This window comes from Mytilus californianus, unplaced genomic scaffold, assembly GCF_021869535.1.
Source record: "Mytilus californianus isolate M0D057914Y unplaced genomic scaffold, xbMytCali1.0.p SCAF_14, whole genome shotgun sequence".
NCBI lineage: Eukaryota > Metazoa > Mollusca > Bivalvia > Mytilida > Mytilidae > Mytilus > Mytilus californianus.
Genome location: NW_026262626.1, coordinates 7,665,099 through 7,680,276, shown reverse-complemented (window position 1 = coordinate 7,680,276; position 15,178 = coordinate 7,665,099). Strand labels below are relative to the sequence as shown.

The 15,178-nt window shown below is 33.2% G+C and overlaps 1 pseudogene; it reads left to right on the top strand.

Moving 5' to 3' along the window:
• The first annotated feature begins 2,427 nt into the window (after positions 1-2,427).
• LOC127724122 (complement C1q-like protein 3) lies at positions 2,428-13,068 on the top strand (annotated as a pseudogene).
• The last annotated feature ends 2,110 nt before the right edge of the window (positions 13,069-15,178 follow it).

The window sequence follows — 15,178 nt, the reverse complement described above, 5'->3', positions numbered from 1 at the left end:
ACCAGAATAAAAAAAAAACACAATTTTCATTATGCACGTAACTTCAAATTATGAGTCAAAATTAAGAATCAGTTTAAACACACATTTCAAATCATATAACGAGTCAATTAACATAAGAAAATACATTTGTCGGGATGGAGGATGGGAACACTTTGCTGCACCAAATGACAATATCTTAAAATCACACATGCAACCGCTAAAACCATAGCACGAAAAATTTAAATTGGCAGTCATGTTATTAAAATATCATGGTCAGTTCTTACTCATAAAATAACAAAAAAACGTTTATGTACATTCTGGGACTATATATTATAATAGTCCCAGATACCTATAACAAGTGTATTTATTATAAAGTGGTAATGTTTACATAACTTTAATAGATAAATATTGATAAATTCTTATTTTAGAAGGTAACAGTTATTATCATTTATATACAAGAATACATCACGGTCGGTATATCCTCAGGTATATTATTAATACTTTTATTAAATACTATGTGTAATAATTCGACTAATAAGACAAAAACTAGAAAATGCATTTAGCGTTTAACGCAATGAATACCAAGTTTATGTGAGATGGTTGTGTGAAGTCAAAGTTGGGATCTTCAGTTATATTATGTCCGTGCACTGGACAAAGTTATCACAACTGACGGAAACAGTTGGTATGAATAATCCACCTAGGTCTGAGCCCAGGGGCGGATTTAATGGGAATTAATAGTGTGTCCAACCCAGTCCTCTTTAATGCACCGGACATTTTTTCAATTCATTTTTCTGATTTTTAATGTCTGGCCTGTCTGTTTGGAAATTCTGGATCCGTCACTGGACACTACTATTATACACAGTAATAGTAGTCATAGCCTAAGTTAACAATATATCCGTGTTTTAGATTTCAATGGCCCTACTTAATGATAAAACAGACAAACAGTGGCGTAGGAGTGGTGTATAAAAAGGGGAAGGGTGACTTTCAGGAAATGAAAAGCAAAGTAACTTAACATTTTTGCAGTTTTCGCTTATATAATATTTTTTAGACTATTGTTTGTCTTTTTGTCGTTTGTCGTTTTCTTTTTTGCCATGCATTGACAGTTTGTCTTCCACTTAAGAGTTTAGATACCCTTTGGTATCTTCCGCCTCTCTTTGTTTACATCCTCGTTGTTTGGTCTGGTGGGTAGTTGTCTCATTTGACAATCATGCCGTATCTTCATATTTTCATAGCTATGCTGTTTACTCGAAAATCCTTACAAAAAAAATTTTGAATGTGGAATTTGCCAAAAAAAAAAGTAGTAACGGCAAAATAAGATGACAAGAAGACAAATCGATCAACCCTCACAACACGGCACTGAAACAAAAGATTGAGCAAGACGAATCCCGCTTAAATCAAAGGGCGATCTCTGGCCAATTATGGCATGGTCAACAGTTCCTGATCTACTAGTGATCCTTCCGTGTTGTTCATTTCAAGTCAAAAGTATGCATGAATTTTATTTTTTTAAATGGAAGCTCTAATACAAACTGCCAATAATGATGTACAATCATATACATGGCTATCGTTTTTAGTGGAGAATCATTGTCCTGATGAAAAACTGATTATTAAAAAAACATTATTGTTTATATATAGACACCTATATCTATTGCTGCAGACTGTTGATAGACCTCGATCTTGGTGTGTTTGCATGTTATTTGTGTCGTAGATTGCTGTCTAATTTTGACGTATACCGCAAATCACCTGTCACGATTCACAATGACTGACATGACAACATCTTTTATGACAAAAAATCGAACGCGAGAAATGAACTAAATTTAACAGTGGCCTATAGGCCCAAGCCGCATTGCAATACTTGATTCCAAAACGTCAAATCGTTTGTCTCACTAGAAATCGGGGCCAAGCTACCCCACTGACCTAAGTACGCGTAAAATGTAGGTCATTTATTAGTTTAATTATTGACGAACCGTGTTTTGTTGTACGAGAAAGCTGTATATAGCTGTGAAATATTAAAATAACATACACAACTGAAGGGGTGGACACGGAAATATAAGATATCTTCTTCATATATTTGTGGAACAAACAAACAAAGAATAGGTTAAGTAAAATCTCTTTACTGTTGTTGATTTGATTCGTCATTGCCGTCAAAATTACGTCCATCTTAGCCTCCGTATTTCGGAATCTGTTTCCCTCTCCTGCCGCTTTGAAAGTGTATGTGTGAATATCAGTATTTAAAGCAGAGCCCAAACAATTAGAAATGCAACTAATCAAAGGTTAAACAGTCTTGTAAACGCAGTTTGGCATCGGGAAGCACACCAAAGCTACGTTTGAGTGAAAATCTGCCAAAGTTAGCACGTAAAGGTGTCATTATAGTATCATGTTACGATGATCAATATTTTTGATACAAATATATAAACAACTGTAAAGTTCAGGAAAGGCATTCGAAACCTCCTTCACTTAGAATGGCATGTTCACACTTCGTCTGTGTTTTGCTTGCTCTCATTGGTGTTTCTGTGGGAGTAAAGGCTACTTGTGATGCACGAAGAGGTCACGTAAATACTACTTTAGATACCATTTAATATAGTACCTTCAGATATACGTTTAAATTACGTTATTGTGCCCTTATCATAAGTTTTAAAACAGGTCATGTTTACATCCATTGTTACATGTTACTAGTTTACTGGCACCATTCGTTTCTTAATTATTTTTAGTGGAAATAAGAGACTTAGGGAATTATATGCAATATATTAGAGAATTTTTTTTTTTCTAAAATGTATCTACAAAAAGAGACGAAAGATATCAAGGGGACGATCAAACCTCATAATTTGAAAAGAGACTAACAACGCCATGGCAAAAAAAAAAGGACGAATTAAAGACAAACAAGACGACAAAACGCGCCATAGAAAACTAAAGACTGCATGAGAGGAACACCAACCCCACAAAATCTGGGGTTAATCTCAGGAGCTCCGGAAGGGTAAGTAGATGCTGTTCCACTAATGGTACCCGTTATGTTAATCATGGTAAGTACAAATTCGGTGATGTCACAATCCTTATCCTTGGACGTCTAGATTTTCCATAACGGTTAATCAACTCGTGATGGCGTCCGTAAAACTTTCGAAAGGATGACTTCAACTTGACCACTTGGAACTTTTAGGTTCAATAGCATCCTGGTATAAAAGTAAACCCTCTATATATATATCAAGAAAATCATAAATATATCATGCAAAGAACTCATTTGGTCTTTTATTTCAGGAAAAACAACATGCGTTACGGAAGATCTTCTGGAAATGCTAATTAGAATTAATAGTCGGAGAGGTGGAAGTGGTGAGTTAATTATTAACAATCGTATGATATCGTCAGTGACGATTCATCTCTATTAACACGTTTGACACATATAAACACACATCTTTAAGGTACTGATACATTTAAGGATCATCATATAAACTAATATTTTGGATAGGTTGATGATCATATACTGAAATTTAGACATAAATGAATTTCGTGAAGATCAGATCAATTAAAAACCCATGTAAGCTTATAACTTACAATACTTAAGCATGCCGGATATTGTGTTGCAGTCAATTGCGTCCATTTTAGTGTTTGTGCGGAGATTGCGAAGGCGAAAATACAAAACCAAAAACATTTCGCGTTTTCACAGTATGAAATTGCAAAAGAGGAATTTGCAAAAAGGCAAAATGACCGCATCTGACCACCATATATTATTAACTCGTTATTGCTAAAGTTTCAGGTATCCTAAAGGTTACTCTGACACTGCTAAAAAATATTATACCATTGGAGTTTCAAAATAACCTTAATCAATTTGGTTTTCGATATAAAATGTTCTTGACTAACCAGTTTTCCCCGTTGACGAAAAAGAAATTGTGAAATGTGAAGCAAAACGTCTGACTGTCGATTGTTCTGATAAGGTTTTCATTCTTGCTTTGAAAGGACAGATACATTGATCATACTGTATAGCATTGATCAGCGGAGTAAAATTAGAAATATTTATTTTAGAAAAGCTTCAGTTAACTCACTAACCAATGTTTTAATTTATTTTACATGTACATGCGTTTACTTAATAACTTTTTAAATCTGTAAACTACTGTTGACTCGAAGCCACAGATAGGTATTAAGAAGGTCGGGGAATAGTCTTTGTCTGAGAGTTTCCATCATATATTGACCTACAAACTTACGAAAACAATAATTTATTTCATTGCAGATAATAAGATAAAACCTGCTTTCTTCGCCTCATTAAAAAGCCCTGTCTCGTTGTCCGATTCAAACAAGGTGCTAAAATTTGAAGGAGTAAGGGTGAATAGAGGTGGTGGATACGACCCTTCAACAGGTATCTTCACAGCTATGAGAGACGGATTGTATCATTTCAGTTGTTTGATTTTGGGGGCCAATGGATATGATGTCGGCTATCAACTCACCAAGAACGAATCTTTGTATATGAGAGGGTATACAAACACTGGACCTCACGAAGCCAGTACTCTGAGTGTATTGATGGAATTAAAGAAAGGAGATCGTGTTTATATCAAGCATAGACACAGCGGCCAAACAGAGAAAGTACTTGGTAGTGACCATTCATCATTTGGCGGCTATTTTTTGCAAGAATGATGTCCTCAAAATAAAGTATTAAAATAGTCAGAAGTATTTTGTTTCGGACGCCAACTCCTTATCTGTTTTTTAATTGCTTTGGATTCTAAATATTTTCCATTCCAGTCATAATTCAGTTTCACGTATTTTTGTAGCCCATTATTTGTCATTGTGAAAAAATGAAAATTTCAGGATATCCAAATATAATGTTCTATGATACTCTAGTAAAATTTCACTTCTATCATTTTGTTTCAGATAAGGAAATCTTGTATGACAACTATAACTACCCAATAAAGATTGTTTGATTAATGTTTACTTTATACCGCCATAGAACAAAATATCCTTGTATAAAAACTAAAAGGAAGAGAAAGTGTGGGTATTGTAGGGGTCGACTGATTTTTATAAAGGAGTAGGTCCGGTAAGGGCCGATTTTGGCCTCAAAATTCAGGTTCATCTAATGAAAGATTTTGGACACTTTTTAAACTCTTAAGTGTCTACTTCAGTCGATTCAATTAGTTTATGTGAAAGATTTGAACTGATTTAGTCATTAAAGACGCTCAAATTCAAGCTTAAATATGAAAAATCTATCAAATATGCCATAATATGTCACTTTTCAGATGGTTTTTGTCAAAAATGAAAGTGGCCGCATCCGTGTTCATTCTCACCCTTTATATATGTTATGTATTATCATCAAATACAACTTACATTTAAATATTAAGAATGAACACAAATGCGGCCACTTCCATTTCAGACGGAAACCGTCTAAAAATTAACAAAAATGCTAAAATTTCGAAGATTTCAGTAATCTAGCATGACTAAATGATGGTAGTACCCGATAAATATGCATTGTATTGTCAAAAACAGCCCATATTTATGTAACAGAAGTATTCTTCTTTCCAATAAATAGCTAAAAATTTACATTTTAACAATTTTGTAAATCTGCTATATTTTGGGGCCAAAAAGGGGTCTTAATGGGCCTGCTCCTTTCATCCATTTACCCGGTGTTATGTTTTTTATCGAGATAAAAAGGATGGCATTTGGGTTGAACAATTAAATCTCATTTTACACTGCCGCATTCATTGTCAGTGTTGTCTTTAGTTTTATTTCTTTGTCTCTTTTGTCCTTCAAAAACTCAATTCTTCTTTTATTCGAGAGCAGTTTTAAGCAAAATCGTTCTACAATAACGATATCTAGACTTCAAACTGAAAAAAAATCATGGATAGCGTGTTGTTCTTATACCAGCTAACATAGCAAACAACAATGTTGACGGTGTTTTACATAAATATACTGTATACGTTTAAAAAAAAATAGTTCCTCTAGTACATCAAAAAATTAGCAAACCTCCCCAACGACACAAACTAAAACTGCTACTGCATATAGCGCAAAATTCCCAATATTTATTGCATGACTTCTGATACAGTAAATCCTACAACTAACAAGTTTTGTTGATTTTTATCAATATAAAGTAGACTTCAACTAGATATATTTTTTTCTTCTTTGAAAGACAAGTGCACTTATAAACCATTAAGGAGTCCATCACTTGTAAACAATAACATTCTTTTGGAAGTCGTAGATTAGCGGTGTTCCTTTGAAGATAAGTTTGTACCCATTGACTGTTGTTATTTTTTACACGACATTACCACACACTGAAGAGAGCGGTTATGACATCACTATACCTTAATAACCGTTAACTGTTAACAGTTGTTGTTAAACGGTGATGTTAATTCATAATTTGTCTTTGTAAAGATGATTGTTATATTGCTTATACACCTGAGTTTTCGGGAAAAGAATCAAACAATTTTCTTTTGAGCAACTTGTGTCTACCCCATGCCAGAAGCGTCGTCGGTAATGGTCTTTTGTTATACCTTAATGATTTTTGTTGTTTGGCGGATTTGTTTCTGAACTTAGAATGCTGATCATTGATATAGTCTGTTACCTCTATGTGCCACTTTTTCATCAATATATATATATATACAGTTGTATTTTACTGAAAACTATGTTGATCCCTATATAAGTCTTTGTTTATTTGAGTGTCTTTGGAGTGTTGTCTCTTTCAATATTAATCATTAACAACATGTTGTTATAGTAAAACACCCATGCAACCACGCACCCAATAATGCCTGATAGGACCCGACACTATTATAGTGTTTCAGCAATTAAAGCTTGGGATGGTCATCTTAAGATGCATTACTTTAATATAATCAAATACAAAAATAATTCATGTATAGATGACATTTATGACACGAAAAACAGTGGAAATGAACTTAACAAACATGCGTAATATATAAGTCAGCGTAATACAATTATTGACGAACTGTGTTTCCCTAAATGAGAAGACTGAAGCTGAGACCTTTTTAAAATTAGAAAGACCCTCTTCCCGACCCCCCCCCCCCCCCCAAAAAAAAACAAACAAAAAAACAACAACAACAATTGGGAAGTAATTGACAAGGTGGACAGGTAAAATGATCCTACTTCTCCCCAATATTACTTTAGAGAACAGAAATAACACGATATCTCGTTAAGTAAAAACTCTTTCCTGTTAGGGACATGATATTTGCCGTCGCCAGAATTATCTTTGTTATCATATTTCGGTTTTCAACACGTTTGAAAATAAAGTCACGTCAAATCAAAATAATCATTATATATATACTAGTAATCATTAAATAAAATAAGCTTTTAACAGTCTTCTGCACATAGGTTTGGTATCAGGAACCACACCATGCCTGCGATTGAGGCAAAAATCTTATAAAAGTAGACATGCAAAGGCGTAATTAAAGTATCATGTCCTCATGATAATGATTTTTTTTAGGCACTGGCTACGGTTACATGGAAATGTAACAATAATAAAAATATTATTGTTACATTGGAGACTAATTGCCGGAATACAGGATTGGTAAGGATCCGATTAATTACGAATGTAACAATAATTATTGAGTCTACGGTTACACTGTGTTATTGTTACATTAATGCACTTTAATGTACGCTAGATTAATTTAACATAAATCTTCTATAGTTGTGTTGCTTATTTTTTTTTCGCCAATTAGAATGAAATTACTATCACAAAATATCTGGACTCTGAAAATGAAAACACCGATTCCACCAGTTTCAACATGTCGGCAAATTGCCTTCACAATTTACTTGTATTTTTATATTCTATTGGGTTTTTCAGCTTTGCTAAGTTGGATATAGAAATCGGAGGTGAACATAAAATCAGTAATGGACGGTAATGAAATCATATTACAACCTCACATTATATATGCTTCCAACAAAAAAATTGGACGAAAACATAAACATCGCAACAAGGATTTATATATACAAATCCTTGATCGCAAGAGTAAAAAAATATTGAAAGTTTCTTTAACTTCAAAAAAGTATAATACAGAATGGAATTGTACAGTATGAAATACAGACGAGCAAATTGCTGCATCACTCGTTTGTCATGGATGGTTGCTTGGTTTCACCAGGATTCGTCGGACTAAAACATGCTCCCAAAAACAACATATTGGATTTGTAGAAACTGAAAAATTGCAAATGAAATTTTAAAAATTGTATGCAATTTTGTAAATTTCAAATAAAACTTTTCAAGTTTTATTTTATTACATATAACTAGTCAACCAGCGTACATTGAAGTGAATTAATGTAAAAATAACGCAGTGTAACCGTAGACTCAATAACTATTGTTACATTCGTAATAAATCGGTTCCTTACCCAACCTTGCATGCATTCCAGCAATTAGTCTCCACTGTAACCATAATATTTTTATTATTGTTACATTTCCATGTAACCGTAGCCAGTGCCTTTTTATTGCAATGTATAAACAACTGCCCAAAACAAAATATCACGCCAATCGAAAACGTTTTACTGGAATGGCATGATCATGCTTCATCTTTGTTTTGTTTGCTCTTATTGGTGTTTCCGTGAGAGTTAGAGCTACTAGTGATGCACGAAGAGGTGACAAAATTATTACTTTGAGTGTCGTTTAAAATATTAATTTGAGATTTTACTTGAAATGCAATGATTGGAACCCTTAAAAGATTTAAAATATGCCATATTAAACCGCATATCACTTCTAAACCACTTTTGAGACTACGTTTCTAGTTCCTAGGAATCGTCATTCGTGAATATTTTTCTGAAAATAACAAATTAAAAACAAACTACACCATCATGTAGAGACAAATTCATGGTGCCTTAATCTATCATTTGTGTTTATATTGTAGGAAAAACAACATGCGTTACGGAGGAGCTTCTCGAAATGCTAATGAGAATTAATAGCAATAAAGGTGGAGGAGGTAAGTTAAACTTATTTACAATCACGCGATGTTGTCGGTGACTATTCTTCTACGACAAAACATTTGGGACTGAATATAAAACTACTAGACAATAACATACTATATTTAGTGATATTAACACTGGCTGTATGCTCCTGATCTATCTCATTTTGACAATAAATCGCATTGTGAAAAAATACGAAATAATTTAACTTAACCCAACCTAATGGCTAACGTGAAATATATGGTGCTTCAGCCGACTTCCTAAACCATTCACCAACTGATTGACTGCATAACTATGTTAATTTCTGACTAATTGAATAACCATCCACCTAGTTAGCATATTGTTTTTCACCTAACTCTATAATAAAAATAATAAACAAAGATGCAACTGTACTAAATGCTAAGCTACCTATTATATATCTTTGAATTCCCTGTTCCTATACAAAGTAACTTCCTGGAAGTGATATGATATGATTAAAACAATTTGTTTCCTAAGTTGGAAATCTATGTAGGTTTCGGTCATAATTGTAGGTATTCAAGCGGGGATCAATTGTGCTTCTTTAATAGCAGACGTGTCCCTGTATTGTTATGAATCACAGTTTATGGCGAAACACAGTAAAGATGCGTCTAAACTCCATTTATTTGACATACCGTTACCTTCATGATATTTTTGGGTTTAAAATACCCAGATACGATCCATGTAAACTTATAGATCCTTTGTAATTTGAATATTTTTTATCGGTACTCACACTAAATTTGTTATTCATAAATTAAGAAAAAAAAATAAATGTGTATTGTTATACAGAAATGAGCCAGTAATGAAAATGTATGTACTGTTACCAAAAGATATCTTAGAGGGCACCAGATAGTATTCAACAAAAAGCCTACACAAAGGACCAGGCATTTTTAATAAATCTTTGGTTCACACCTTTAACCCAAGCACACCACGGGCAGAAAACAGCCGAAGGCCAACAATGGGTCGTCAACACAGCGAGAAAATCCCACACCCGGAGGCGGGCTTCAGCTGGTCCCTAAACAAAAATGTGTACTAGTTCAATGAAAATGGACGTCACACTAAACTCCAAAACATATAAATGAACTAAAATTAAAAAGCATACAAGACTAACAAAGGCCAGAGGCTCCTGACTTGGGACAGACGCAAAAATGCGGCGGGGTTAAACATGTTTTGTGAGATCTCAACCCCCCCTCCAGACCTCTAGCCAATGTAGAATAAACAAACACACAGCAATACGCACAGTAAAACTCAGTTTAAAAGAAATCCGAGTCCGATGTTAGAATAGGCAACAAGAGAAACTAAGCAAAATGACAATGATACTTAGATTAACAAAGGACTACCAGCAGTTACTGACATGCCAGCTTCAGGCCTCAATTAAACTGATTGAAAGATTATGTCTTCATTATATGAAAATCAAGCACAATCCCTCCCATTAGGGGTTTAGTATCATATACATACCATCATAAAATATGAGAAGAACATAACCCGTATCATGCCAACAAATGGTTTTAGAATAAATGTGTTTATTTCCGATGCAAAGACCCTATGAATGATTCAATATTAATACCAAAATATGCCATCTTTAATGACCTGACAACAGTATCGTAACTATATCCCTTCTGAATAAGTCTGTTTAAAGGTTTGGTTAGTTTTTGAGGTGAATGTCGACATTTTTGTGCTTTGTATGGAATATTACCATAAAAGATTGGATGTGAAATACCTGAACGTATAAGATGTCTGCATGTTGATTTATATTTACGAATGATGTCCTTGTACCGATGATAAAATTTAGTAAATGTTTTGACTAGTTTGTGATATTGAAAACCCTGGTGTAATAATTTTTCAGTAAAAAAGAGGTTTCTTTCGTTAAAATCAAATACGTTGTTACATACACGAGCGAATCGAACAATTTGAGATACATAAACACCATAAGATGGTGAGAAGGGAACGTCACCATAAAAAAATGGATAATTAACAATAGGAAATGAAAAATCACCGGGCTTTTTTATCATAAATTTTGGTATTAAGCTTCCGGTTAAAGATATATATATCAAGATCCAGGAAAGGGCAGTGTTCATTTTTAGTACCGGTATTAGCTTTAGTTCAGCAGGATAAATCTCTTTGGTGTACATACTAAAGTCGTCATTATTGAGAGCCAATATATCATCCAAATATCTAAAAGTGTTATTAAATTTTTGTATCAGATGTTGTTTCGATGGGTCTTTGCTGATTTTAGTCATAAATTGTAACCCATAACAATACAGAAACAGGTCCGCAATAAGTGGTGCACACTAAGTCCCCATTGAAATTCCTATAACTTGACGATATACGGAATCTCCATAGCGAACAAAAATGTTATCTAGTAAAACTTCAAGGGCAGTTATCGTATCAAAGCAGGTCCAGTTGACATAGTTCTTTTGTCTGTTGTTACTAAAAAATGACCTAAAAGAGTTAGAACATATATATTCGCATTCTGACTTTTTAAATGCCCATTTAATTTGGTGTGTGAATTTTTTCTTAATAAGATTATGAGGCAAAGTGGTATATAGGGTAGAAAAATCAAAACTTTGAACAGATTCGAAATCTTCAATTTAAGCATGCAATTTATCAAGTACTTCCAACGAATTTTTAACACTCCAAAAGTAATTAATTCCACTATTTTCAAAGGCCTTATTTGAACAATTTATTACCAGGATTTTGATTGTAACAAGTGTACTAGTAAGTAGAATAGACAGTTTAGTAGTGGAACAATGGCTTGAAGACGAAATAAATCTATATTTGAAATGTGTTTTGTGCAGCTTCGGAAGCCAGTACATAGTTGGAACTTTCATTGTATTTGGTTCTGCTTGTAAAGAGGTAGCTAAAAGTTTATGTTTGTTACAGATGTCATTTTCCGAAAATGAAGTCAGTTTGAATGTTGGTGAATTCGTGATTTCCTTTTGCAGAACCTCAATGTAAAATTTACGTCTAACAATAATGATATTATTATCAGCCTTATCAGCCGGGACAAAAACAAATTCCTTGGCGAGTTCTTTGAGCTTATGTTTGATACGAGAAATAGGGCTATTATGGTTTTTGTTAGGAGTGAAATGTATAAACCTATTCTGAAAGGAAAACATACCTCTCAAAATCATTTAACATCTGTTACAAATATAACATCACCGAATTAAGACTAAACACCGATTTTGTACTCATATATGAGGAACATGACGGGTGACACATGTGGAGCAGGATTTGTTAATCCGTCGGAAGTACCTGAGATCACCCCCGTTTTTGGTGGGGTTGTTGTTGCTCGGTCTTTAGTTTTCTATTTTGTCTGTACTGTTTGTCTTTTGGTCGATTTTTGTTTTTGACAGGGTTATCAGTTTTCATTGACTGATGTGTTTGAACTGCCTTTAATTGGTATCTTTCGCCTCTCTATTTTGACAAAGTTTAATGAACAAATGGGAACGCATGAAAAATATATACATGTGAATATGTTAACAAAATAATAAACATTGTTCTATTATCTCATTTATTATACATGTGCTTGATGATTTTGTGTTGATCATTCATCAAGTTCATGATCGTCACCAAAACCCGAAAATTAATTAGCAGCCAAAGTATTCGATCAATCAAAGTTGTCGATTATACGTCATGAAAGTTTAAAAAAATACGTCTATAAAAAACTTAGGTGAGTAAATATACTTGCACTGGTTCAATAATATCTTTAACATTATAATCACCAGAAACTCATTTCTTATGACTTTAAGGGCTATCAACTAACAATTAAAAAAATTCATTGCAGACAAAGAGACTAAACCTGCATTCTTCGCAGTGTAGTTTTATCCAACTCTAACAAAGTGGTGATATTTGACGGAGTAAAGGTCAATAGAGGTGGAGGCTACGATCCAACAACCGGGATCTTCACTACTAAAAGAGATGGATTGTATCATTTTAGTTGTTTGATTTATGGTGACAGTGGACATGACGTTGGCTATCAACTCAACAAGAACGACTTATTGTACGTAAGAGGGTATTCAAATAACGGAACATACGAAGCAAGTAGTATTAGTGTATTGGTTGAGTTAAAGAAAGGAGATCGTGTTTACATCAAACATAGACACAGCGGCCAAACAGAGAGAGTTATTGGAAATGACCATTCATCATTTGCCGGCTATTTTTTGCAAGATTGAGTCAATCAAAATAAAATATTGTAGAATCTTAGTTGCATTATTTTTCCAGTGAACATCAGCTTATGTTTATGTCATGGACCTTTTGAATAGCTAATGTTTTTCAATTTAAAATTGTAACTCAGTTTCCCCAGAGACATATACATACACTAAAATATGTATGTCTCTGGTTTCCAACAATTTTTTATATTATCATTATGTTGAAACTGGAAATGCCAGGATAATATCCAAACTATCGAATGATAAATCACAATGCGACTTAGTGACATTAGTGTCCTTCACGTTATCATCAGTATTTTGATGGAGTGCTGAGCTATGAAGGAGAGCACTTGAATGTAGATTCTCATTTTAATTTTGTACAAAATAAACAGATTTAGTATGATTACTTTGTATAATAACTATCCAATAAAATCCGAAAGATAGGACAGTGAAGAATAATGGAGTTCAGTGTCTTTTCCCAACTCATTTACGTTCCAATTACTTTGTTTTTTCCTTTTATCAAAATAAAGATATTTGGAATGATTACTATAACTGTCCAGTATTATATAAATAACACATAGATGAGAGGGTGATATAGCAGATTGTAACCACAAGAAAACATTGTCAACCGAGGCGAATTAGTTCTTTTAAATTTAATGATTCACATCGTTTTTGTATACGTATATGGACAACACAGTAGGACCTTAAGTTAACATATTTGTATCAAATACTACTTTGTTATTAAAGAGTATGTTGACCTTGGCAGCTTTAATTTTTTCTCGTTGGGTTGCAGTCTCATTGACAAATATTTGCTATTTTAAGTAAAGACAGCTAAGAGAGGCCATTGGCAATAATGTAAAAATATAGTTGACATTAGATACACTGAGGATTTTGTTATCGGATTTGATTTTTAATTTTCTTTGATTTAAAAAAAAATGTTTTAAAAAAAATATGGCCTATCCTGGCCCTTTTCAACTGATGAGTTATATTATCTATAAAGAAAATAACTTTAGAAATTGTCCTTCAAATCATTTATTTAAGCTAAACTAATTATTAATAATGATTATAGTTCAATTACTAAATCGGTATCTTCATGTTTAGAGAAAAATATTAATGCACTGTGGTTTGAATCAAGACTTGTAAGTGTTTCTTTTATATAATTCTGTTTTGCAATTCTGTTAACATTGGACATTGCACAACATTCTGTCATTCCAGCACATCAATCTATATAGAAGTACAGCTGTAGGTACAACAGGGAAGGGAGGCACATTTTTGTATCTGCAGGGTAAGCATTTTGAGCATGCTGCAAGCAGCTGTTCAGACAAAGCAAGAACTCTTTGCTGCAGTATTGTTTTACCAGTACCAGTGCTTTCTTGTCTATAGTGGATGTCATGTATCTTGCTTTTTATAGGTTGATATCTATTGTACCTTCTTATTTAAGTCTTTGGTTTTTCCCACTATCCAAATTGGGAATAGATGGTTTGAGTGCTAAAGGATATGATTTAGCCCTGCTACATATTCATTTGCTTGCCAAAATTCAGAAACTTTGTAAATGTATGTATTAGTTAGCATCTTTATGTTTTTTTAACATTAGATTATTTGATATTGATTGCAGATCATCGATGATAGCCTGTGTTAAATTTATTCTTTATTGACTTAAATATTTAATAAACTTTTGTCTATTACTGAAAACAATATCTGTACATGTCCTTTTATTCATATGTGTACACAGCTACTTTGGTACAAGTTATCTTGATGTACAGTTCTAAAGATGCATATCAAATGTACATCTGTAAAGCTGTATATGTTACAGGCATTTTCTAAATTTAGGCATTTTGTAAAATGCCTTAAAACTTTAGGCATTTTAGAAAATGCCTACAAGATTCAGGCATTTCACATAATGACTAATTTTTCTAGGCATTTTACAAAATGACTGGAAAAATTGAAAGGCATTTTACAAAATGCCTGAAATTATTTTATAGAATGAAATGTTAAAAAAACAACTGAAAGCTTTGAACAACAGAGCTGCTTTATTAATGATAATAACTGAATGTTAAAGCTTGAAATTTAAGAGTTTTAATAATCAAAAATAAGTTTTACTGAATTATTCCAAATTCACACAAGCACAGAACTCTACAATTATTTGTTATTTCTTAAAATGTTTG